General features: G+C 40.9%; 1 long non-coding RNA gene across 1 annotated transcript; it reads left to right on the top strand.

Annotated features, from left to right (window-relative positions):
- Positions 1-27,442, top strand: LOC139766066 (uncharacterized). Its single transcript, XR_011716781.1, has 2 exons — positions 1-71; positions 27,202-27,442. It is a non-coding gene; the product is annotated as an uncharacterized lncRNA (long non-coding RNA).

Here is a 27,442-nt window from a genome sequence, read left to right as displayed (position 1 = left end):
TCCGGTTCCAGACATGTGACCCCACGGAACTCGCCTTCCTGGATCGTATCTCTGCCCCTCGAGCTCGCAAGGTAAGAAATAGCTTCATTACTTATGCTCTTTCCTGGACTCTGTTGGGCTTTGAAAATATTACATGGGAAAGTGTGTTTTTTAGGGGACTAACTTTTGGTACTCTTAGGTGAATGAGTATTAAGATTCAAGCGTTGTAGACTTTTGTCTCGAAAGTCCTTAGAGAGTTTCACAGACGATATATATATATATATATATATATATATATATATATATATATATATATATATATATATATATATTCCAGGCGTTATCATAACCCTTTTGTGTTACTGGGATACAAACTCGATCGTTCCATTATTGTTTTTTGTGGTAAAGGTCTTTCCCCCGATAGCCTCATACACCCTGGTTTAACCCACTGACAGAGCCTCGTCCCCAGTATACCATATCTCTCCAGTTCATTCTATCCCGTGCATGCCTTGCACCCTTGTGCATGTTCAGGCCCCGATCGCTCAGTTCATCCATCTCTCCTATTCGGTCTATCTTTTCTCCTTGTCCCCTCCACTTTGAACTCGGACTTCCCGCTTACTCTCTCCTCACTTATCCTCTCTATATGTCCATACTCTGTCAGCGCGCTCTCTACAGCTCCTTCAACCATGCTCTTCATGCTAGTACAATTCTCTCTCACCCTGTCGTTTGTTACTCGATGCACCCTCCTCGCAACATATATTGCCCTCAAGCTTTTCAATTTCAACATATCCATCCTCCTCCCTACACTACTTTTTTTTTTAATCTAGAGCCCATGCCTCAGATCCATATGGTCTTAGAATCTCTAGTGCTTGGCTTATATGCCTGAATTCTATAATCCAATCCAATTGAGAACCCACATGACACCGTCGGCACCACTGTGTCATCAAACATGCCCATCTTTGTCCATAAAAACATTATAGCCTTTTCCTTCGACTCACTCCTCAGTGCACTTGGGACATTTGCCTCCGTACTCACCCCTTGAGTCACTTCAGCTTCCATGTTTCCATCCGCTGCCACGTCCACACTCCCAGGTATTCAAAACCACTTCAAACATACACCAGCCCCTTTTGGATTATGCCCTCAGTTGCCAAATCACCCACTCCTCCATTCAAATCACCCCATCACTTTTACTTGATCCATCTTATCAAACTTGCTGACACACACACACACACACACACGTACACGGACACACTCTCATCTCATCTTCAAAACAGTCACCTCTCTTCCTCACTTCTCTCGCTACCAGATGCACCAGCACTGCCGCTCATGATCCATGTTCACTTGCACACATCATTGTGAGGCCTTGCTTCCTTACACTACCTCACACAGGCTCACACAACACTTCCCTCACTTGTTCTCCTTCTCCAACATTGGTCGAGTTGATATTTCTCGCTCAGCGTGAATTTCTGTTATTTGTAATCGCAGTCAAACGTTCCCTTCCATAAGAAAAAAAAACGGTAAGAAAAAAGACTTCGATGTTTGCTTTATTTATTTATCAATTTCCATGGCTTTTGCTATGTTTACTTCCCATTTTCCATAAATTTTGCTCTACTAAAATTCTCACGGAATTTTGATAGTCATCTCCAATTTCCTCTTCAAATTACTTTTTTTTTTCTATTTTAATACATTGATATACGACTGAATAACCATCCTGAGGCAATTTCGTTGTGTGTGTGTGTGTGTGTGTGTGTGTGTGTGTGTGTGTGTATGTGTGTGTGTGTGTGTGTGTGTGTGTTATCAGAAATGGCGGTGTAATTCGTGTCTTATCTTTTCGCACGGTATACCGGGTTTTCTCCGCCTCTCTCTCTCTCTCTCTCTCTCTCTCTCTCTCTCTCTCTCTGTCGCGTTGTGAGACGGACAATTTGCCTCTGGGCAATCAAGTAATTTCGTCGGTAAGTGATGTTATTATCGTAAATTGTACGAAAATTGAAGTGTACTCCATGTTCTACTCGGGTGGGAGGAGGAGGAGAAAGTGACGGTGGAGGTCATCTATTTTTCTTAGACTGCTGAGAAAACTATCGATTTCAACTGATTTTTTTTTATTTTTTTCGTTCATCTTTCGTCTCCGTTGCAGTTTCGCTCTAGATGCAGTTGCCCTACAGTGAGCGGGGTGGTACGTCACCGTAGACACCCCCCCGCCACAAGATTTCCCTGCGGTGTGCGTTACGCGTTATCCCTTGCCTCGTGACCAAACTTCTTCGCGAGTACTGCTCGTAAGTACTCTCTCTCTCTCTCTCTCTCTCTCTCTCTCTCTCTCTCTCTCTCTCTCTCTCTCTCTCTCTCTCTCTCTCTCTCTCTCTCTCTCATTCTCTCTCTCTCTCTCTCTCTCTCTCTCTCTCTCTCTCTCTCTCTCTCTCTCTCTCTCTCTCTCTCTCCCTCCACTGTATACCACCGAGGCGCACATGTATTCACGAGGACATACATCCCACTGGTTGTGTGGTCGTGGTGGACGGAGGAGGGCGTTGTTAATGGATGCTTCCCTCCCCCGTGGTGGATCATCACGTTAACTGCACCTAAGGGCCGGGGGTAAGTGCACCCTTACTGGTGCCTTAAGGGTTAGAGGGGAAGCTGGCGCGCAGTTCGTACCCAGATTCTGACGCAGGTACTGAATGCACGGAGGGAGGTGGTGATGATGGTAGCTTCCAAAAGAAAAGATAGAGAGAAGGAAAAAAGAAAGGAATGGGAGTAGGTAGCGACCACCACTTCTCCAAGAACTGGTCTCCCGGGCTAATGGCGCCTACAAAAACATTGGGAGAGTTTTTGGCATCGTGTCCAAGACTGTCGGCCAATGTAGCCTACAAGAATGGGAGTGATGACAACGTCTCCAAAGTTCTTACCTACAAGGATGCGAGAAATGGCCGCGTCTCCAAGACTGTTACCCCCAAACCCTAAGAGTGGATGAACAGCTGGGTTGACTGTGGACCGACTGCCTCAAAACCAGGATTCGAACCCATGCGCTCGTACCCAGGACGGCCCGTGAATATGTCATTACTCAAGGAAATTAAAGGCTAATAGCATGAGATACGAGTTGATGATGCGTTCTCTGTGTTCAGCTTATAAACTCGAAATGTCTCTTTAATTCACTTTCGCTCTTCGGGTTCGACAGGTACTTTTACTAGTGGCTGCTCAAGTTTGTTTACGGTATTGGCTCCTGGCTCGGGCCAGGAGCCACGGCTGCCATCGCTCGACCCCCAACCAACCCACACACTCACTCCCTCCCTCCCGCCAGCCCGCCCACTCTCCTTCGCTTCTCGAGGCTTCCACTCTCTAGGTCGGAGGAGGGAGAGAGGAAGGGAGGGAGCCTGGTTTATGTTTCAGTTGGAGATGGATTATGGAGGTATTGGGGGAAGGAAGGTGGCGTTGAGGCAGAGAGAGAGAGAGAGAGAGAGAGAGAGAGAGAGAGAGAGAGAGAGAGAGACGGCGGCTAGGGCTAAACAGAGACGGACAGACAGACAGGAGAAGGAGGCAAAAAGAGATAGATCCATAATTCACAGTTCTGTAAATGATTTGATGTAAATACCCCAAATACCATGGTCAGCTTATGGATGTTGGACCTTATAATCGGATGATATATTCATATCAAAAATTCATGTCTTGTTCAGAAAGCCGTGTTGCCAGTAGCCTTAATAAAACAGTAGCTTCCCCGTGGCTGAAAGACGTCACACTGAGCTGATCTCCAGCAGCGTAGAGAGGAGGGATTTTTTTTTTTTTTCTCCTAAGCAGCTTAGATAATCCAGGCAAGTCAGAAAGTTTTCAGACGAAGTTGTTAGAAAAACTTTTTCCCGCGACGGAAGATGTCGTTCTGGCTACGCCATAACATGTTGGACTGTAGTTCTTAGAAGACGAAGAGAATGGGTTGTTTTTTCGTTTAAAAAGACACACACACACACACACACACACACACACACACACACACACACACACACACATATACACGGGAGACACTTTCCACTTTGTATAATCTTGTATCGCTTATCAAAGGCCTTTTTTTATAGTATGGTTAGAGGAGAGGTACAAGAGTTGGGACAGTGGAAAGCTTATTTTGAAAAGGAAAAGCAGATTGAAGTGTGTACAGGTGTATAGTATAAATTTGTTTTATGTATGTTGTTGAATATCTGGGAGCGTGTTCTTTGATGCCTTATTTATATAACCCCCCGACAGGCTGGATTTATATATGTATTAACTTGCTGTGGACCAAGAGAAGTAATCAAGCGGTAGAACTCTTGAGTGGTTAGACGTAAGAAGTGGTGTGCCATAGGGATCAGTCTTAGGACCACCTCTCTTCATCAGATATATTAATGACGTTTGACCATAGCCAGCGATACTATGCTGGGGAATTAGGATCCACTAGACATTCAGTGTAACAGCTGCAAACTGACCAAGATGATTCTCGAGGCTAAGGAACAAATCCTATGAGAGCCGAGTACACAATTTAAATTTGGAAATGAGAAGGTTAAGAGGTGATCTAATGCAGGCAGTCAGAATTATCAAAGGCTCTCACATTCTCAGTGTAAACAGTTATTTAAACGTTTCTTTGTTTGGTTTCATTTGTAGTAATGGAAGCAGACTCGTGGGCAAATATTTTACTTCAAATGAAGCAAATTACTTTTTTTTTAACAACGTTGTTTACTTTTGGAATAATTCACCAGTTAGAGTAGCGGAATACAGCACCATAGATACGTTTGATAATATACTGAATAAATACTAAACTTCATGTTTACGACCAACATAATTTGATCCTCTTTATTTGCATAAAATGTTTACATATGTCTCCTTGAATCGCCTATCTGCTTTTGTATACTTCCCAGACTAAGATCCACGTTTATGATCTTACTTCTCTGAGTATATTTGTTTTACTCAGGAGGTAGGATGCTCCCTGGAGGAGAGGGCAATGAAAAAGGTTGGGGTAGGGGTTGGGGAAGGGAGGGACGTCCAGGGAGCGGATGTCCGTGGGGGCAAAGGGGAGGGGTAGGGGTAAGGAGAGAGAGAGAGTGTGTGTGTGTGTGTGTGTGGAGACCAATGTCCAGGTCATAGAAGCACCCGAAAAAAATGATCGAACCTTCGAAGTTTAGACCCACCACACCTTGCTTTGGAAGCTGGTCTCTAGAACAATGAAGTTATCTCTAATATGTATTATATAGATACACAGCAAGGGTTCCTCTGTACCTCGCCCCACATTTCAGCAAACCAAACACCAGTTAGAACCAATTTGCTCATCGTCAACGAGGCACTCTGCTCCGGCCAGCTGTGACGTGGGGGACAACTTTGAACAGCTCTGCACCACACACTTGTCGTGGAGTGACCTCTGAGAGTGACTCCAACAGATGATGCATCTCTCTGAGCCCCAACGTCAAACACTACAAGAGCACAAAACATTCACGGGGAAATCTCTCAAAACGAATGACAATCTCTCTCTCTCTCTCTCTCTCTCTCTCTCTCTCTCTCTCTCTCTCTCTCTCTCTCTCTCTCTCTCACACACACACACACACTCACTCACCCACCCATCACCATCTATGTAACAGACACGTTGTGTTGAGTATGATATTACATTCAACTTCACCGTCCAATGCTCGACATGAATAGTGTCAGACAAGTGAGGAAGGTAAACAGAAGGAGACTCAGAAATATACTAGACACCGATAATGTTGGGAAAGAGGATGGTTAATAGAAGGCCCACAGAATATACTCGTCAAAGACGATTCTGTGCAGGAGTTAAAGGTAAATAGAAGGACCACAGAATTTACCACACATAGGTGGTGCTGTGCAGCGGGTGAATGTAGACGACCAGAGAATATTTTGGACTCAGACGGTGCTCTGCAAGGGTGGAATGTAAACGACACAGGTTATGCTGTGGAAGAGTTGAAGGCAAGCAGAAAGAGCACAGAATATACTCGACATAGACGGTGTTGTGCAAGGGAAGACAGTAGAGAGAAGAACCACAGAATATACTCGACACAGACGGTGCTGTGCAAGGGAAGACAGTAGAGAGAAGAACCACAGAATATACTCGACACAGACGGTTCTATGCAAGGGATAAAAGTAAAAGAGTGAGACCTCACAGTATTCTCGATATAGACGCTGCTGAGCAAGGGATGAAAGTCAACAGAATTATTCCCGTCTGTGTTTTTAAAACTTGCTAGGGAAATATGCCGTCCGTTGCCTCGCTGCCTGGCTCGGGGGGAAACTTTGTTGACATTCCGCTAGTTGGTGCACGTCGCCTTCATCTGGATGGTGTGGGGGCGCAAAGCATATGGGAATTAATTTGAGCCAGACTTCCCCCTTCTCAGTTTATAAGTCCGCGTACCCAAGATCCCCTGTCTGACCAACTGCGAGTCCAGGATGTGATGCTGACATACTTCTCTGGATGAAGGGATCCGAGCGAATATTGTAGACAAGGACGAAGTAATGAGAAGAAAGGAGATCCGTAGGGAGAAATACGGTGCCATAGAGAGAATAGGATGGGTAGGTGGATTGAAAGAGACAAGCGGGCTGGCAGTTACGAAGAGATACAGTCTCTCTCTCTCTCTCTCTCTCTCTCTCTCTCTTTCTCTCTCTCTCTCTCTCTCTCTCACACACACACACACACACACACACACACACACACACACACACACACACACCCCGGAGTGTATGTGTGTGCAGAGATACAAAGGAGTAAAGACAGTACATGTTTATAAGGTCAAGAGAATGGGGCAACACAAGTGTAGAAATCTTCCCATTGCACACACAGACACACACACACACACACACATACACACACACACACACACACACACACACACACATTAACACACTTGCTGTAGACAGGCATAAAATCCCAGTGGGTAGGTGTGTGTGTGCATCCTTCCCCATCAGGAGCAAAAAAAAAAGGAAAAAAAATCAAGTTGACCACATACATAGTAAGAAAGTGTATGTAGTCTTAGAATGATCCATAACACCTGATAAAGGCATTGAAGATTTTTTTTTCTTTTGATGTGGATGTATAAATCTTAACAACATTGAGTTCCACAGTGACCTCGAGTTGTTGTTAGGAGGTTCTATGGCCCATCCAACCAGCAGGAAAAAAGGACGTTCGTTCTCTTCCTGGGTCAGGCAGGATCTCGCCCTGAGTAGTAGGATATTCCTCTCGGTCAGTCAGAGATATCCTGCCTAGGACCAGCGTGGGCCTCACGATTTATCACGGCTTCACAGAAAGAAAAAAACCTATCGTTTTAACAGTGTTCTTTCAAAACATGATGTTTGAGTAACGTCTTAGGGGAAACTGTGTTCTATTTCACCCATCCTTAAAAAAAAAAAAAGAAAAAGGATAGATAAAAAATATCTTATATTCCCTCTTCGTTCTTACAGAATTGCTATTTTTTCCCCGGGGAAATTATTTAATAAATTGCGTTATCGGCATCATAAAGATCTTTATACAGTGTTGTTAATACGATGAGTTGGCTTACTCTTTGATTTCTTAGGCCACGAAAAGTATATAATAATGTTATAGAACATTTTTATACTTCACGTTTATCCGTCGATTCAAAGAAGGTTGCAAGAATTAAAATTTTTGTAAGTAGAGAAGTAGATTATCTAATTACTTTTTTAAGTAGAGGATAACTAATTTATTTAATTACTTTGGTTTTGATTGAATATAACGTGGATAATATATATATATATATATATATATATATATATATATATATATATATATATATATATATATATATATATATTGTTAGGTGACTAACTTCAGTTATCGTTTATTTATTTTAATCGTTATTTTTCTAACTTAAAGTTCACAAGGTCAGGTCAGTGGTGGGTGGGTAGGTTAGCCTTGCTGCGTCTTTCCTAATGTAGGCATTAAGGCCTTTGGTTTGTGAGCGAGTAACTCCCTGTCATGAGGTATGGCTAGAGAAGTTGTGGGTAGGTTTGGTTAAGTAAGGGTTGTTTGTGCCTTTATTTGGAAAGATTATGGTTAGGTCGGTGGCTTCAGGTAGTAAGTATGGTTGAAGGGTTTAATATGATGGGAAGCAATGGTTCATAGAGTTTGCTTAAGGGGATAGAAGATGGTTTAGCAAGGTTGACTTGTAGCGTTGGTTGGTTGATAATTGGTTGGGTTGTTTTGGGTTGCTGCAGTTGATGATTGGATAATTGCTATTTGAAACACATACTTTTATATGTATTATGTATTTATAATGTAATGTATAGATGTATTTATATACATTTACACTTGGTAGATAATGACATGGTTTGTCATTTCATAGTCAACGAAATCGTGTATTAAAGAAAAACAAATTTACTATAAACAGAACAAGAATATTTGTAAAATGTTAGGCCCATATCACTGAAACTCACATTTGATGGAGTTACTCGTGAAAACATTGCTAAGCATTATGAAGATAATTATTCAAATTATCTAGGTACTATAATTATTCAAATTTAGGTAGTATAATTATTTAAATTATTTAGGTCGGACGTGTTATAATAAAAGTAAATGAAATATAGCTTAATACAACCGTAGAGTTATTTACGTAGCTATGTACTAAATTCCTCCAGCAAGAATACTAATTATGGAAAGTAAATGTAAAAAAAAGTATTATCATACTTATGAATTGACTGGAAATTATTTGTTTTATTCAGATGTACGCTAATTTGAAATGTGATGCCCCGTAGTCATCAAGTTACTGGGATAAATTGAAGTCGATAGTAACTTTAGATAGTTAAAACTAAATAAGTTACCACACGAAAATAATCTTACGTATAGAAAATGACAAAAGCAGTGCTAAAGTTTAATGGGTGTCTGAAATATTATGAGCGATGTTTTGGTGATCCAAGGCTATAATAGGTTTTGCTAACTTTATAGGTGGAATTGATGTTAATTCAGTCAAAAAGAAGTTGGTTAGAATATGAAAATAGGTTCATTGAAAAGGCACAAAGAAATAGTGTGTATATATATATATATATATATATATATATATATATATATATATATATATATATATATATATATATATATATATAAGCAGCTGAATTATTGAGCGCAGTTTGGGCAAAATCTCCGTTATGTTCTGAAACCTTTGTCAACACTGCACCAACCCACCGTGTTTGCACACTGGCTGACGCCTCCACTTGCTAGCTGCGCCGAAGTCAATAAGACCTTCATGAGTGTGTTTATGTACTCTATGATATGCATGGAGCCAGCCCGCCTGGAGCTCTGGTATAAGCAGCATGTTACCTCTACCAGTTCGCATGTGATTTATATATTTTTCGACCATTTAGATTTTTTTTTTTTTTTGTACTCTGGATGATGTAGGCTTGTGGGTTATTATTGGTGTTAGGTGCTGTTGCCAGCTGAGTACTCTCTCTCTCTCTCTCTCTCTCTCTCTCTCTCTCTCTCTCTCTCTCTCTCTCTCTCTCTCTCTCTCTCTCTCTCAACATCCGCGCACCTCTCCAAGGGTGAACCTCAACCCCTCCTCCGACAATCCTCTCCCAGATTCTTCCACTTTCAGAACCCATCTTTACACCCGTCAGCAGTACATGCTGAGAAGAACGTACCCCTCCAGCAAACCTATCCTTTATAGAATAAGATATATATATTTTTTCTCCCCCTCCAAAAATGCCAGGGTCCGCGTTCACTACACACTAAGAGAATGATATGTTATATATATAATTTACCAGGGTTTTCGCCCTGTCTTGTGACAGCTCGTTCTTCGAGCGTATACTGAAGGTCTTGTGTATGCGATAGATCGTGTGTGTGTGTGTGTATGTGTCATTGTGTTTGTGTCAAGTGCCCCTTGTTTGTGTATGCGATAGATCTTGTGTGTGTGTGTGTCTGTGTATGTGTGGCATTGTGTTTGTGTAAAGTGCCTTGTCGATATTTCTGTAGAGAGTATTGCTTGTTCATGAAGAAATAAATTTGTAAGTTTATATAAAGCTCATGAACACCTTTTACGAAGAGGTAAGATTCATGTTCAACGCGGTTTTCAATAATTTCACTTGATCATGGATTCGAAAACGTTATATATATATATATATATATATATATATATATATATATATATATATATATATATATATATATATCGTAGAGGTAAATATAATTGCAATACACACGCCACCCGGCGAGACCATTACAAAAAAAATTGTGCAGTACAGGGTTTCAGAGAAGCAGGGTCACCCTGGTGAGCTAGCCAAGCGACGATTGAAATGCAATATTTGGAGATGAAAAATTCTTGATATAGACGGAAAACACAACCTGTTCGTCAACATATTAGTCCGCCCTTCGCAAAAGGCTGGTAGCAGACAGGGGGAACTCTAGCAAAGGCACTATATTTTTTCTTTCCATGTTCATATAAGCGTAAAGAAAGTTTTTTCTTTCTTTTTTTCTTTTTGCTAATTTATGTCTGTGAGTTCACGTTGCTTTCAAATTTTGCAGCAATTTCATATTTGCTGTATAAATATAGGTCTTCCGGGAGTCTTTTATACTTTGGAATCTCTCGGAAACATTTCTGACGAAGGTTTGGAATTTATTTTCGTATGTGAGTTTGCCTCGCCTATAATATATATATATATATATATATATATATATATATATATATATATATATATATATATATATATATATATTCCTAAGAGTTCACGGGGAAAATGAAACACGATAACTTATCGTGTTTCATTTTCTCCGTGGACTCTTAGGAATATACTTGATCACGCGCAAAATTGTGATCCTTTCTAATATATATGTATATATATATATATATATATATATTTATATATATATATATATATATATATATATATATATATATATATATATATATATATATATATATATATGGAAGGATCGAGTGAATAAGGATTTGAGTACTTTGGGCCAGAACATATTGAAGGGTGAAAGGCATGAAGGCATGCTCGGATAGAGTGAACCTCAGTGATGTGGTATACAGTGGGTGACGTGCTATCAATGGACTGAACCACGGCTTACGCAGCAGCCGGGGCTGTGTGGGGGCGAGGGATACCTCGGAAAGGTCTGTGAGGGGCCTGGTTGTAGGTAAAGGGCTCCGGTTTTGGGGCATTACACATGACAACTGAAAAAATGGATGTAAGCGAATGAGGCGTTTTTGTCTGTTCCTGACGCTGAAAAAGATTGTATACAATGATGGGGGGAAAAAAAGTGAAAACATCAGTTACATACACATTTGTTCAGTGAAAAAGTTAAATTCAGTTACATACACATTTGTTCAGTGAAAAAGTTAAATTCAGTTACATACACATTTGTTCAGTGAAAAAGTTAAATCCTTAATAAGATTAGTGGTTTATTTGCTCAAGGTTCGACTATTGAAACCTGCTCATCGTCAGAGTACGTCATTTAGGTGTATCCCACACCTAGTGTTCTTTTAAGTAAATCTGTTTTTCACTTGTGGCATATCCTCACCTACACCTTTCCTCTGGCAACACCCAGTGTTACACACCACACTGTTACTTTCTTTCATCATCTACAACTCTCCTGTCACCATCTACACTCACGTATCTCGCCACCTACAGTCCTCCCTCACTGCCTACACTCCTCCACCTTCTCCTCCTTCTCCTTCTTAACTACCTACACTCCTCCTCCTCCTCCTCCTTCCTTATTACCTACACTCCTCCTCCTCCTCATTCCTTACTACCTACACTCCTCCTCCTCATTCCTTACTACCTACACTCCTCCTCCTCCTCCTTCGTCACTACCTACACTCCTCCTCTTCCTCCTCCTCCCTCACTACCTACACCCCTCCTCCTCCTCCTCCCTCTTTACCTACACTCCTCCACCTCCTCCCCTCTCACCACCAACACACTCCTCACGCCACTTACGCCCCTCCCAATAAACACAGCTCCTAACATCTCCATCGTTATTCCATCTCCCTCCCCGGGGACTTCCCAACTCCCTACCTTCTCTACATCATCCCCCCACCTCTCCCCCTCTCCCTGACCGGCCTTACTATCCCTCCATCCTCTACCCAACGCCAAGCCCTTCCTTTCCCATCCCTGCGTCCCCTATTCCCCTCCATTAGACCATAAAAGATGGACATTTCCACATCAACATATTTCTCTTTTTACTTCCTTTTGAAGGAGGGAAAACACATCCATTAAGCGACCATTTTCCTCGGTCATGTATGTATATATATTTCAGTCCCCGTTCGAGACAGTTTTCGGAGCTATCATCTCCCGGCCTTCCCACTAATGGCGATGGAGTTTCAGGGGAGAACTTACGTATTCTGGCGACGTCCTGAGAGATTTACGTCACAGGGTTCACGGCCGAGTGAGAAAAAAACGGGGCGGTGGGTGGGTCGGTGGTGGGAGAGAGAGAGCAAAAGAAAAGGTTCCAGGGGAGGTTGAGGGGAAGATGGACAAAGGCGCTGAGGAAGGTGGGAGGAGGAGGAGGTAAAGAGGTGGACAATAAGAGGCAGCTTGTGACATATACCGGAATGTGATGAGTTATACAGAACCGGTGACGTGGCGTATTGACTCGGAGGCGATGTTGTCTGTACGACGCGTAGAATGAAGTGTAGTGTTGCTGGCTTGACGATTGAGATGGTAAGACTTCCGAGGATCGCGTGTGTGTGCGGGACGAGTAGGAATACGACCGGGCCTGGTTTGCCTGACGAGTATGTTTCTCTCTCTCTCTCTCTCTCTCTCTCTCTCTCTCTCTCTCTCTCTCTCTCTCTCTCTCTCTCTCGGTCTTGCTATGACCGCGTGACTCACGACTCGCTCCACAGTTAGTGTAATTAGACAACATATTGCAGTCTAATTGCCACCCGGGTCGATGATGCGTCCACACGCTTCGTCGTCGTCTTCGTCGTCGTCAGCTCTGGAATAGATACCTCTCTTTGTGTTGACTTGTGAGACGACTTCCTGGAGGGGCTTGTGGTCGAGGCGGCTCCCCTCCAACCCATCATCGGAAGCCGTGTTGATCCTTGCGTACTGACACACCTGTTTCCCTCCGTGCCCAATGAATCGTAGGTTAATCATCCTCCCCTCGACTATTTACCTTCCTGATTTCAAGAGGAATAAGTAGGTCAATGATTCTCTCTGGGTCGGTATGTGGATTTGATTAGGTTTTTTTGGGGGCATCGTTGTTACCCTGGCGTCTTTAAAATCTCGAGGGGGTTTGGGGAAGGGAGGAAAGCATTTCGTATTAAGCATGGCGCTGTAGATGTTGGGGAGGTAGTGATGAAGACCTGTGCGTGGTGGCGTAGCAGACCTCATCACTTGAGGTCCTCCTCTCCTGAGGATGTGTTCCAAGCTTCCTCTGTTCAACCCTCCGGCACGTCACTGAAGAGAGAGATCCCTGGCTGGAGGGATCGTGGACACTCGAGAACCATCAGAGATTCAAAAGCTTCGTAAAAGACTGCAAGATATAAGCTAACGTAAACAAATGAATGCATCATTATGACGCTAGGGAGAATAAGACTCGACGACATGGTCGTAGATAGTCACCAGATGATGTGCTAGGAAAGCCATAAAGACTTCAGAGCCACTCACAAGCGTTGAGGAGGCCCCCACGGGTGTGGAACATCTCAAACCCCACAGTGTTGTTGTTGCCTGTGCGTGAATACACAGATAGGTCAGTGCTAATGTGACGTAGGCTTGATGATAGATCCTAGCATCGGCCGTAGGGGCAGATGTGACATATGGGTGTGACCCATCCCAGACTGACGTATTCCCCACACACACACACACACACACACACACACACACACACACACACATCGCCTCAAAATCAAGGAAACTGAAGCTACACAGGTCATATATTAAAGCTTTGCGAGGTATTACGAAAGAAGAATATGCCTACAACATCAACGACTTCGTAATGAGACCAGTTGGTACGTGCGTGTTTGAGGGAAGCAACACAAAGTGATTTTGTCTGAAAGCTTGAGGACGACGGTGGAGACACGAATCCAAGCTCTCGACGGCAGTAATGATGTAGGACACACTTGATTCCCACGGAGCCTCAGCAGCACATGAGAGAGGCTCTAGCCATCCATCGACACACACACACACACACACACACACACACAATGAACGACTGTAAGCTTTATGTAGCCAGTTCTTCCCTAAACCACCAAACAACGCCACTGCCCTCAAATTTCTAGATTGCCTGAGGTATATGATTTAGGTATGTAAGTTAGGTATTGAGAATCCCGCAAATGGCTCCTATGCTTCTATAAAACCTCCACCTTACATCTGTGCAATGTATAGTTATTATTTCCCAACTGCATCTTTCCCATGTCCAAACCCTTTTCTATCCCTTCCCCCTCCTGCCACCAGCCCCTTAAGATAATGAGAGAGACAGAAAGACAGACGGACAGACAGACAGAGAGAGAGAGAAAGAGGGAGTGAAATGAATTAAAGTCAGTAAAGAAAGAGGAAGTGGTAGATAAATCAAGTCAGTAAAGAAAGAGGGAGTGGTAGATAAATTAAGTCAGTAAAGAAGAGGGAGTGATAGATAAATTAAGTCAGTAGAGAAAGAGGGAGTGGTAGGTAGATTAAGTCAGTAAAGAAAGAGGAAGTGGTAGATAAATTAAGTCAGTAAAGAAAGCGGAAGTGGTAGATAAATTAAGTCAGTAAAGAAAGAGGGAGTGGTAGATAAATTAAGTCAGTAAATAAAGAGGGAGTGATAGATAAATTAAGTCAGTAAAGAAAGAGGGAGTGGTATATAAATTAAGTCAGTAGAGAAAGAGGGAGTGGTAGGTAGATTAAGTCAGTAAAGAAAGAGGAAGTGGTAGATAAATTAAGTCAGTAAAGAAAGAGGAAGTGGTAGATAAATTAAGTCAGTAAAGAAAGAGGGAGTGGTAGATAAATTAAGTCAGTAAAGAAAGAGGGAGTGATAGATAAATTAAGTCAGTAAAGAAAGAGGGAGTGGTAGGTAGATTAAGTCAGTAAAGAAAGAGGGAGTGGTAGATGAATTAAGTCAGTAAAGAAAGAGGAAGTGGTAGATAAATTAAGTCAGTAAAGAAAGAGGAAGTGGTAGATAAATTAAGTCAGCAAAGAAAGAGGGAGTGGTAGATAAATTAAGTCAGTAAAGAAAGAGGGAGTAGTAGATAAATTAAGTCAGTAAAGAAAGAGGGAGTGGTAGATAAATTGAGTCAATCAAACGACGAACAGGATGTTATATAAGGCGTGGTGCTCTAGTTCGTGTTTGTATTTGGTTGTTTTTTTTTTTGCAACAAGAGCGACTATAATGTTGTGTTGGAGAGGAGGTATTATTGGTGAGGTGGGGAGGGGCGTCAGCAGGTTATAACTAATCTGGATATGTGTATATGTGTGTGTGAGGGAGGGAAAGAGATATGTATAGAAAACGTGGAGGATGATGGATTCGTGTGATCAAGTGAATATGCATAGACGCTCGTTAGCAGGAAGACGTGCATGGACGTGTGCGTTTGGTGAATCCATTACACAAAGTCTTTCGCAGAAAAGAAAAAATATATATTTATATTTAATCATATATATATATATATATATATATATATATATATATATATATATATATATATATATATATACTACAAATGATGGAACTCGACAAGAATAGTTTGCAGTTCAAGCCAGAAGGGGGGCATGACGCGGGTTCACGTTTTCTGTAATGAGGAGCAGGAGCTGGACCTAAGCTTTAGGCAATATTATAGAAACGAAAATGTATTTGGTGCGTGAGAAACACCGGATTTAAAGTAAAGGTTTGTGTTGCAAAGCGAACGAAACACAGGGAGAATATAAAGGATAACTGAAGCAAGTAAGTTTTTTATATTGTGAATAATAACCTTTGTAGTAATATTACAATTAGAAGTTCGATATATATATATATATATATATATATATATATATATATATATATATATATATATATATATATTCCAGGACGAAAAGACTATTACCTAAGGGTGGCTCAATATAAACGAACCATTTTTAAAAAAATCAGTTACACGATTATTTACTGTTATTTTCTTCTTTTTTTCCCTTTGATTCAATTAAGCATGTCTGGTTATCATTTATTTGCTGATGATACATATTTCTCTCCAGTAACCTCTCTAAAGCCAGAGTCCAGGTCTATAGGATGTAAAGAAATTATTTTTCTTTCACCTTATTTTCTTTATACGCCGAGGGTTTGGATCACAGACAAAAGTCCTTGTCATGACTGTGCCTTAATTGAATTTTAGAACAGGGTTAAAGAAGAAGAGAAGGGAAAGAGGTTTCAGCCCTTTCCTTGAGCTCCTTTGACTAGCCTAAAAAAAAAAAGTAAAAAAAAAAAGATAATGCGGGTTGCAAATTTAGCCCTCCCATCCTCTCTCTCTCTCTCTCTCTCTCTCTCTCTCTCTCTCTCTCTCTCTCTCTCTCTCTCTCTCATCCGAGTGTCGTGATAAAGGACCAAAAGTGAGATGGAAAGAGATACAGCGAGGAAGTCGTGAAGTAAATTGAGAGAGGGTTGGTGTACGAGGTGTGTGTGTGTGTGTGTGTGTAGAGAGAGAGAGAGAGAGAGAGAGAGAGAGAGAGAGAGAGAGAGAGAGAGAGAGAGAGAGAGATGTTAACAATAAGCGCCATTGGTTAGTCTTGTTATTGAGGATGGGAGTTAAGATCAGCAATGTTGACGCTCAGGGAGTATGAGACGGTTCCGGCCATCACTCCAACACTCGTCTTAAGTCAGGAGGTTAATTAGCACTTCCTGTGACAACTGGCATCTACAACGTAATCCCTAAATAGTAAGGTGTAGCCTTTTGGAAAATCATTTTCTATATCTGATTTGGCTTCTTAATGGCGTATGATGTATATAAAATCTTAAATATTATTTTAATCAGTAGTGTGGAAAAAAAAATGACTTCTAACGTACGTTTAAAAAAAAAAAGAATAAATAAGAATTAATAAGATAAGACTTTTTTAGATTATTATTGTAAATATTTGCTCTGATTAATGATTTGGTATATAGTTTAAAAGGAGAATAGTTTAGTCACTATAGAATTCACTGTTACACAACATGTAATATCGATTTGATAATGTAATGCTCTTGCTGGTATATATATACTGTGAAAGAACAATAAGGAAAATCGTCCTTTAGAGTAAGGAGAATAAAAACGTAGCTAGACTTTGTTTATACGCTAAGAAAACATATTAAGTTTACAAGATATTTAAACCCGCCTTGAATTTACCCGTTTTCATCATGGTATTCCGTAGAAAACGTAACAATTGTAAATCATAGTGAGGAAGTATTTTTCTCACCTGGGGCAAAAACCTCGCCAAAGCAGTGAATAGAAACTCTGGGAACTAGAACAGCCAACGTACTTATATATATATTCCACTGTAAGAGGATATGAAAAAAGAAAATAATGCTTTGTGTTTATTTTCCTGGAAGGGTTTTGTTGTTCTTTGTATTATATATGAGACAGGTTGAGCCATATTCTTCGCGAAGCTCTGTCGGTAGCGGAAGAGATTTGATGGTTCATGAGTGGTTGGTGTGTGTGTGTGTGTGTCTGTGTGTATGGTTTGCAAGTCTTCACCACGCGCGCTTCGGTGAGGGTGCTCAGTCGTAGTGTGTGGTGGTGTCTGAGCCCTAGGAAGTTGCCCGATCACTCGTCGTGAAGCAAGCGAATAAAAAAAAAAACGGGAAAATGATGTGTTAGGAGACGTGAGGGGGTTTACGTCATGTGCTGGAGAACTGTGGATGGTAGGCGCTCTGTCCTCCGTCCCTTATCGAATGAGGGGGGACAGTATCCTTGAGTATACGACTGCTCGTTTCCCAAACAACCTTAATGGCATATGGAAAGTCTACACAAATGTTTATCTCGACCCGTATGCAAGGTGCATATAGTGTCTTATCTTTCCCAGCTAGTACGTTTGTTTCTGAACTCCTTCCTCTTCTGGGTAGTTCAAACGACCTCGAAGAGGCCCTAGTGATCTTTCTGTTGCTCCCTGCAGCATTCAGAGGACTGGCAAGGGAATTCAAACATGGGTCCGCCTTAACAAGGCTCTGTATTCCTTTGTATTCTTGGACGTCGCTGTCATGTCGAGCCCTCAGGTCATCACACTGTCTAAGGGGAGAGAGAGAGAGTGTGGGAAGGCAATTTGGCTTCCGTCATAAAGTTACGTGTGTATCTAGGGTCAGGGTAGCGAAAAGAGGTCTTGTTATCCTTCCATGTCCCACCCACCATTGCCGGCCGGGCGGAGGTTCTGTTCAATCATCATCATCATTATCATCATCATCATCATCATCATCATCATCATCATCATAATGTCTGTCACGAACTGCACCTCGAGTGATCACTATCACCCATAAAACTACCTTTACGATTGTGAGTTCTTCGACTTTAAAGACACAGAAGACACATTAGTCCTGGATAGATGGTGAGAGAGAGAGAGAGAGAGAGAGAGAGAGAGAGAGAGAGAGAGAGAGAGAGAGAGAGAGAGAGAGAGAGAGGAAGAGAGAAAGAAACGAAGAAGGGAGTGTCAGAAGCATCAGAAAAGGAGAGAGAGAGAGAGAGAGAGAGACGGAAGAAGGCACGTGACATTTCTTGCGATTTTTTATTTTTTTTAAGTATGTACGTCACCCTCTGAACTCAGATGGTCAAAAGTGGGATAGAAACTGGCAGCCGATGTAAACCCCGTCTCGGTTATCATCAGCAGCGAAATTACACGCCAGGGATGTCCTCATAACTGTTGGGAAATCGCCTCCTCCACCAGCTCTGAACAACGTCCATGATGCGGTTTCATTTACTCTCAGCGATGCTAGAAACATGTATGTGTGTGTGTGTGTGTGTCTAAAGTTCAACAGAGTCGGGTTTGCTTTTCGTTATACAAGAATGGAAACTTGTGGTGAGTTAGTTCATTGGCGTAGGTGTCGTACCAGAGATCATCTCTGGTTGAAATCTGTCATACATGTATCGTATATTGGTGAAATCTGTCATACATGTATCGTATATTGGTGAAATCTGTCATACATGTATCGTATATTGGTGAAATCTGCCATACATGTATCGTATATTGGTGAAATCTGCCATACATGTATCGTATATTGGTGAAATCTGCCATACATGTATCATATATTGGTGAAGTTTGTCATACATGTATCGTATATTGGTGAAATCTGCCATACATGTATCATATATTGGTGAAATCTGCCATACATGTATCGTATATTGGTGAAATCAGTCATACATGTATCATATATTGGTGAAATCAGTCATACATGTATCAATTATTGGTGATATCTGTCATACATGTATCATATATTGGTGAAATCTGCCATACATGTATCGTATATTGGTGAAATCTGCCATACATGTATCATATATTGGTGAAATCTGCCATACATGTATCGTATATTGGTGAAATCTGCCATACATGTATCGTATATTGGTGAAATCTGCCATACATGTATCGTATATTGGTGAAATCAGTCATACATGTATCATATATTAGTGAAATCTGTCATACATGTATCGTATATTGGTGAAATCAGTCATACATGTATCATATATTAGTGAAATCTGCCATACATGTATCGTATATTGGTGAAATCTGCCATACATGTATCATATATTGGTGAAATCTGTCATACATGTATCGTATATTGGTGAAATCAGTCATACATGTATCATATATTAGTGAAATCTGCCATACATGTATCGTATATTGGTGAAATCTGCCATACATGTATCGTATATTGGTGAAATCTGCCATACATGTATCGTATATTGGTGAAATCTGCCATACATGTATCGTATATTGGTGAAATCTGCCATACATGTATCGTATATTGGTGAAATCAGTCATACATGTGTCATATATTGGTGAAATCTGTCATACATGTATCATATATTGGTGAAATCTGCCATACATGTATCATATATTGGTGAAATCTGCCATACATGTATCGTATATTGGTGAAATCTGCCATACATGTATCGTACATTGGTGAAATCTGTTGTACGATAATCGTATTTAGTTGGCATTTGGTATACAAGTATCATAATGAAGCCTTCTGTAAGGGTAACATTTCTCGGTGAAATCTGCTGTACGTGTGTCACATCTCAATCAGATCTGCTGCGCATATATCCTGTCTCGGTAAAAATCTGCTGTGCATCTGTTTCCGTAAAGGGATCCAGTATTATGGGATTATACTGTGCTCATAATGGGTCAGTAACCTATTGTGCTGGGCCTGGTTTTGACCTTTTTGATTTAGACTGGTATTTTCTAAGTGTTCCTCTTGTTAAACATACCTTCGGCTTTACTCTTGTCCACACCAGGTTTCCCCGTCATATGCCGTTTACCTCATTTACCACCAAGTCTTCAATTGTCATTTATGTGGGCGTATAACCCACACGATACAATGGCAGTAGTTGTTAGGGTTCGTTACCCACCCACCCTGTGATTCAGCGACTGGTCACAGTTCGAAACGAAACGGTGGAGAATTGTTTCATTCTGCCCTGTAACTGGGTCACTGACTGATGTACAAGACCTCCGGAGAATTTCCGTTGTATTGCACAAGCTACGGAGGCAGCTACCCATTCTTTGCGTTTTCAGGTGAACTATTATATATTCCGCAGGTCTGAATGATTCTAATATAAATGGAACAACTGCATAGATAAATCTAAGTAACTAAAAAAAAAGAGTATTTTTAATTTTCATTTATTATTCTCTTTAAGGCATTTTGAATTAATTACCTGCGAGCTACACATTAGTTTAAAAGTTTACATACTTTTGTGCCATTTGAACTGATAATTTCTGTTATTGAACATTTAAACAATTACGTGTTTGATATGTTTTATGATTATATGCTGCATGTTGGCCTCAGAAAACAAAATACTCTTGCAATGTGTTTATTTTCTTCATTTAAAGAAATCTGTACATGTGCATTATTCCAATTGTAGTTTTCCAGTTCAGCAGGAAATTATATTTTGACTTGAAATTTGGCGTGAATTCTTCATACCTGTAATTTTCCCACGTGTGTGTGTGTGTGTGTGTGTGTGTATGCGCAGACAGTCACAACAAACAGGTGACTTCATAAATGCCACTAAGAAAAGGAAACGCGAGAACTCTGAGCGCTTTCGGGTATTACCACATCTTCAGAGTACGAAATAGAGTCCTCTGAAGATATGGGTATACATGAAAGCGCTCAGATTCCTCGTGTTTCCTTTTCTTAGTGGGGTTTATATATATATATATATATATATATATATATATATATATATATATATATATATATATATATATATATATGTATAATATATATATGTATAATATATATATGTTTTCCCTGGGGATAGGGGAGAAAGAATACTTCCCACGTATTCCCTGCGTGTCGTAGAAGGCGACTGAAAGGGAAGGGAGCGGGGGGCTGGAAATCCTCCCCTCTCGTTTTTTTTTTTTTTTTTTTCCAAAAGAAGGAACAGAGAAGAGGTCCAGGTGAGGATATTCCCTCAAAGGCCCAGTCCTCTGTTCTTAACGCTACCTCGCTATCGCGGGAAATAGCGAATAGTATGAAAAAAAAAAAAAATATATATATGTATAATATATATATGTATAATATATATATGTGTAATATATATATATATATATATATATATATATATATATATATATATATATATATCGTAAACTATTTACCACCATGTCTGAGAATCTATCCCCGGACCATCTGTGTGTAGCAGCCAGGTGGTAGCCTTGCCCCAACGTCAGAGTGAACTTAAAAACATATTTCCTGCTTAACTCACTCAGGCTTCAGTGTCCCGCGCCGTCTCACTTAACATGGGAAATAGAAAAGGAAAAAAGAAAAAAAAAGAACTCTCTTGATTCACGTGTCTCGCTGATGAGTCACGTATCCTTTACGAGGTGGGAAATAAATACCTCTCACGACCTGGACAAGGAAGGAAGGCTTTTTAGTCGAGTCTTAAGGCGCTGCGGTATATATATCTTGCCATGCAATGTACACATCTGATGTAGATGGTTTACCACGATACCTGGCGGGAATGGATCCCCCGTATCATGTGTGTGGCACCCACGTAGCCTAACCACGTAGCCACGCTGAGTTGCCACACTTACGCGGATGGTCCAGGGTGGAGTGGGTGGTCAATTCTCCGGATATAATGGTAAATAGTTTACATCAGATATCATGTGTATAATACATAATTGATATGTGCATATATATATATATATGTATGGCAGGGCTAAAACGCGTAGCGCTCATGAGAACCAAACTGGAGGGGAATATTTTCTTTTTTTTTTTTTGTTTGGTAGTGTTTGAAGTCTTTCGTTCGTTGGTCAAACCAAGAGTCGCCAGTAGATTTGGTAAACTCCTTAGCATCCTCAGAACGAAGCCTGTGCAGATGGGTGGGAAACTCCGTGCTTCAAGGTCAGCAGGTTCTGGGGCGGTGAGGAAGGTGGCTAAATTGAGGAGCGGATTGCAGCATGAGGCAGTCGCGGGGTCCGCCCTTGTGGTCCAGCAGAGTGTGAGGGAGGATGCCACACACCCCTTGGGTGAAGATTCCCCCTTGCCGTTTCTTCTTGATGACACGGACCAAAACTCGCGAAGATTCAAGTGTCCCAGAAAGTGGAAGTCATGATCTCACCACTCAAAGGTTTTGTTTAGAACTACTTCGATTCCATTTTGTACTGTAGGTGCTGATGACGGGACCCATGTCTTTTCCTTCCCCCCTGGAACTAGAAATGCCCTTTTTGGTTTGGCGTTCAACAGTTTAATCAGCGTGTCGTGTTCGTCGGTCGTATGAGCTGATGGATGTGGTCTTAGAATTATCTTTGACATTACCTGAAGAAGGTGTTTAAAGATTTTTCGGTCGGTGGATGTGGTAGCTTACGTTGACGTCCTTAATGATCCTGGCAGTTAGTTGGTAGGCCTCAAGTCCAAACAACCATTTAGGTCCTGCCTAATGACCTTCCTCAGAGGTCGCTCGTCTTTCAACCATATAGCATCGGCCACAGTGCCATACGCAAAGGGAAAGTGAATGTGGTCTTCCGGTTATCTTGAAACATCTGAAGGTGTCAAAGATCATTTTGATTGGGACAGTGTTATGTTGATGATGACGGTATTCATGTCCCTGGCAGCCAATAGGGTTAAAATCCCAATAAACCAATTGAACACCAAATACGATTCAAAGATTTACCTTTTACATCACTTAAAAGAATAGGTATAGTCTGAGAAAACCCGCCAGAAATAAAATGTATAAACGACAGCGGTAACGGGGACAGTAGAAGGCTGATGTGTAGCAACGAGGAGACGGCGATACCTTAAAAAAACAAAAATTTCATTTTCTTATTCTTTGTTTGTTTGTTTGCGTGGGCCAGCCAGGCATCCTGTTGCCTGTCTTTCTCATGCAAACACTTCATGCCGTATCTGCAAACAGTTATAGCCCCTCGAACTCTAACCTACTTTGAGACTTGATTGCAACAGCTGAAATCTACACTGAGCTACTCTACATATTTATTTTTGTTTTTGCAATTATATAACTGTCAGTACAATCGCCAGAAGAGCTAATTAGTAAATGGCTGGTAGTAATATCGTCGGGAAAAACATTTTCGATGTAGAATTGATATCAGGACACAACTGTTTTAGTATTTTGTTATGTGTTTTGTACGTATGTTTTATCTTAACTAATGATTCAGGGAAGAGAGGAAATCTGGAATGCATGTATTAGAAGCATTTGACTTAAGTTTTACTGTGGTAATGGCAGCAAGTACGCAGTCCAGAGATGTTAATTGTATATCCATTTAAGTCTGCAATAATGTGAGGCTGTAATCATCTTGATGAATATGTTCATAACTGTCATTCTGTGGCACGAATGTAAAGTTTGATTGAGTATAGAATTGCGAAATATCCATTTGTAGTGAGTGATTAATTTGTAATGAAAAAAAAAAAAAAGAAATGACATTGTGGAATTAGATGGTATTGGAACTTTGCAATAACGTCATATTTTTCGCAACTCCACACAGAGAGGGGATTTTGAGCAAGGTTTTTGGCCTATTATGTTTCACTTCCGGTGTGGGGCTCCTTATTCATACACACACACACACACACACACACACACACCCTGAACTAGTGAGTTCCTTGAATCGAAAAAGTGTATAAACTTTCGAAGAAAATAAGTGGGTTTTGTTTTTCTAAGAGGAGGGGAGGTTATGTATCCTGTTGGATAAGCTTGGTTTTCCAGCTCAAGAAAAAAGAAAAGTTGGGAAAAAATGAGAAAATTGTCTTAATATGAGACGGGGGTAGAGAGAGAGAGAGAGACAGAGAGAGAGAGAGAGAGAGAGAGAGAGAGAGAGAGAGAGAGAGAGAGAGAGAGAGAGAGGGCAAGAAAGAAAACGGAGGTGAACGAAAAGGGAATGAAAATGGACCTCCAGTGGAACAGGGAATATTAGGACCAGGAACAGTAGATCAGCCTCAAATAAGATGAGCTGAACAGATGGGCTGTCACCCTCAGGCAGACAGATGTTAAGTCCTTGGAATCTACCAACAGGAGAACCTGGGAGATACAAGGGATGGGATGCAACACACATGAGGTAATTTCTGCAGCAACATAGGCTGACGAGGGAACGTGTCTGATGTGGACAGGCAAAAAACTTTTAAATCCGATCACTACACCTACATAAGTTACATAATAACGTACAAGGAAAGTTACACAACCTTTGATGAGGTATACGCAATCTTTGATGAGGTATATACAATCTTTGATGAGGTATACACACTCTTTGATGAGGTATACGCAATCTTTGATGAGGTATACGTAATCTTTGATGAGGTAAACACAATCTTTGTTGAGGTATATACAATCTTTGATGAGGTATACACAATCTTTGATGAGGTATACGCAATCTTTGATGAGGTATACACAATCTTTGATGAGGTATACACAATCTTTGATGACGTATACACAATCTTTGATGAGGTAAAAACAATCTTTGATGAGGTATACATAATCATTGATGAGGTATACACAATCTTTGATGAGGTATACGTAATCTTTAATGAGGTAAACACAATCTTTGATGAGGTATACGCAATCTTTGACGAGGTATACACAGTCTTTGATGAGGTATACATAATCATTGATGAGGTATACACAATCTTTGACGAGATCTAAGAAAATAGCATATGAGAAGGATATGTTACGGTAATAGGACGTAAATACTTCCGAGGAGGAAGTGAAACATAAAAAGAGAACTGGTGTTAGAGAATTGAATAGCGTTCTCAGCACTAGAGACTACTAGATAGCGAGCGGCTCAGAGAGAGGCGCAAGAATTTTTAGGTTTCAATCCAGAAGATAGGGTCGGTCTGGGTCGTGGCTCGTGTGAGAGCGGGAAGCGGAAGAAATGAATTAAACGTTAGCGACACGACTCTCCTCACCTTTGACCCCAACCTATGTCAAGGATCTGATGAGTGATCAACTGACTCAAATATGCGACACGCCAGTTGGGACAAAGTAATTGAACACAAGCAAGTTTTCCTCGTACCGTGAGAAAAAGTTTTGTATGACAAGAACTGAAATGTGTTACAACTGCTGAAGGTGTTAGATGTATTACAACAGCTGAAATAAGTTAGATGTATTACTACAGCTGAAATATGTTAGATGTATTATACAACAACTGAAATGTTAGATGTATTACAGCCGCTGAAATGTGTTAGATGTATTATATAACTGAAATGTGTTGGATGTGTAATACAACAGCTGAAATGTGTTATTTGTACAATACAACAACTGAAATATGTTAGATAAGGGTTGGTAGACGATACAGGGGAAAGGGGATGGGGGGTATGCGATGAGAAGGTGTGTTGAATGTAGGATTAAACGATTTCATATATGATTGATGACTACAAATGCGTTAGGGTAAGATTAATCGTTGCACAGCTTTGAGGCGCAGTAACTTAAACAAACAAACAAACAAAAAAGATGGTTATAAACGCGTCATGCAATGAGAGAGAGAGAGAGAGAGAGAGTATAAGGATTCTCTCTCTCTCTCTCTCTCTCTCTCTCTCTCTCTCTCTCTCTCTCTCTCTCTCTCTCTCTCTCTCTCTCCCGTTCTTGACGGTGAACATAACAGAACGATAGAGGGTATAAGCCCTTGGGAGATGTGGTGGGGTAACTTATTGAATGGATGGTTTTTTTGGGGGGCGACCATGGAGCTAAGTTTGTTTTTGTTGTTTGTTGGGTTTTACGGCCAGCAACCTATGAGGAAGGTCATTAGGATTATGAAACATGTCTGCCAGAGGAAGTTAGGATCCGTAGCAGTTCACGATGAGGTATAGTTTAGGGGAAGAGAGGCAGATACAACACGGTGGAATGAAGTTTCTTTCTCTCACTGTCCGTTTTCTTTTTCATTTCATTACTTTTAACGTGGACGACATATTCCGAATGTGTTACGTTAATATCTTCCAGCGTATTTTCTCTCCCAGCAACGTGACTGGATCTGGAACATGAGCTGTGTCTTCAATGATACGTATGGATTAAAAAAAAGAGATGAGAGAAATCTTTTAAGATTTTTGTTCTGTCTTCACTGTCTGGAAGCAGGTCACCGTTTTTCGTAACTGATGGACCAATAGACTGGAAAATAACCCTTTTTCTTCCAAGCAATAAAAGTCGTTTGGGTTTCTTCTGCTATTTTATGCAAAATATGCTTCATATGGATGCTTATTTTGACATATGCGTGCTTAAAAGTTTTTCTATGTAAACTTACGTAACTTACTATATCATGCTGGTTATATTCTCTTCGATTCTTTTGTGAATTGTTTTCCAGTAAAACACACGGTCCTTTATATCATTATTCCACCAAGTTTGGCATCGTTTTGGAAAAATGACCATTTCGTATGTACTGGTACACTGTTCCTTCTGCTGCTTAGAATGTCTTACTAAAGCATTTCCAAGCTATGGCCATATCATTTTCACCGACGATGTCATCCATCCCAGAGTATCTCACAACGAGCATTACGAAGATCATTAAAATCATTAAGTCTGAATAAAAAGAATATAATGGTTTTTATACGATTCTCAAGTTGGGTTGTATTACAAACTGGGTGCGTATGTGTGTGTGTGTGTGTGTCGGTGTGTGTGTGTGTGTTAGGCGGTGTTGATTTACCCTCATATACCCTGATTCACTGCGTCGATTTTCTCCTGTACTAATTTAACTAATCTACTTCTGTCTATCTAGAATACGACCAGTATTCTTGTTTTAACACTATGCCAGGGTGGGATTTCCCTATACCGTTGAGATGAAAGACCACCTGTGCCATGGAGGCTTTAATCACCACTCGTGTGACGCCGTGGATCGATGTGAACCATAGCTGCACTACTGGCGGCCCGCGGGCCGCATGTGGCCCTTGTTTACATCATGCGCGGCCCGGAGTGCCCTCTGTATGATGGAAGAACACGTCATAAAACTACCAATTAAT

Source organism: Panulirus ornatus, chromosome 56, assembly GCF_036320965.1.
Source record: "Panulirus ornatus isolate Po-2019 chromosome 56, ASM3632096v1, whole genome shotgun sequence".
Taxonomy (NCBI): Eukaryota; Metazoa; Arthropoda; class Malacostraca; order Decapoda; family Palinuridae; genus Panulirus; species Panulirus ornatus.
Note: the sequence above shows the minus strand (reverse complement) of the source record. Positions and strands in the feature narration are given on the sequence as shown.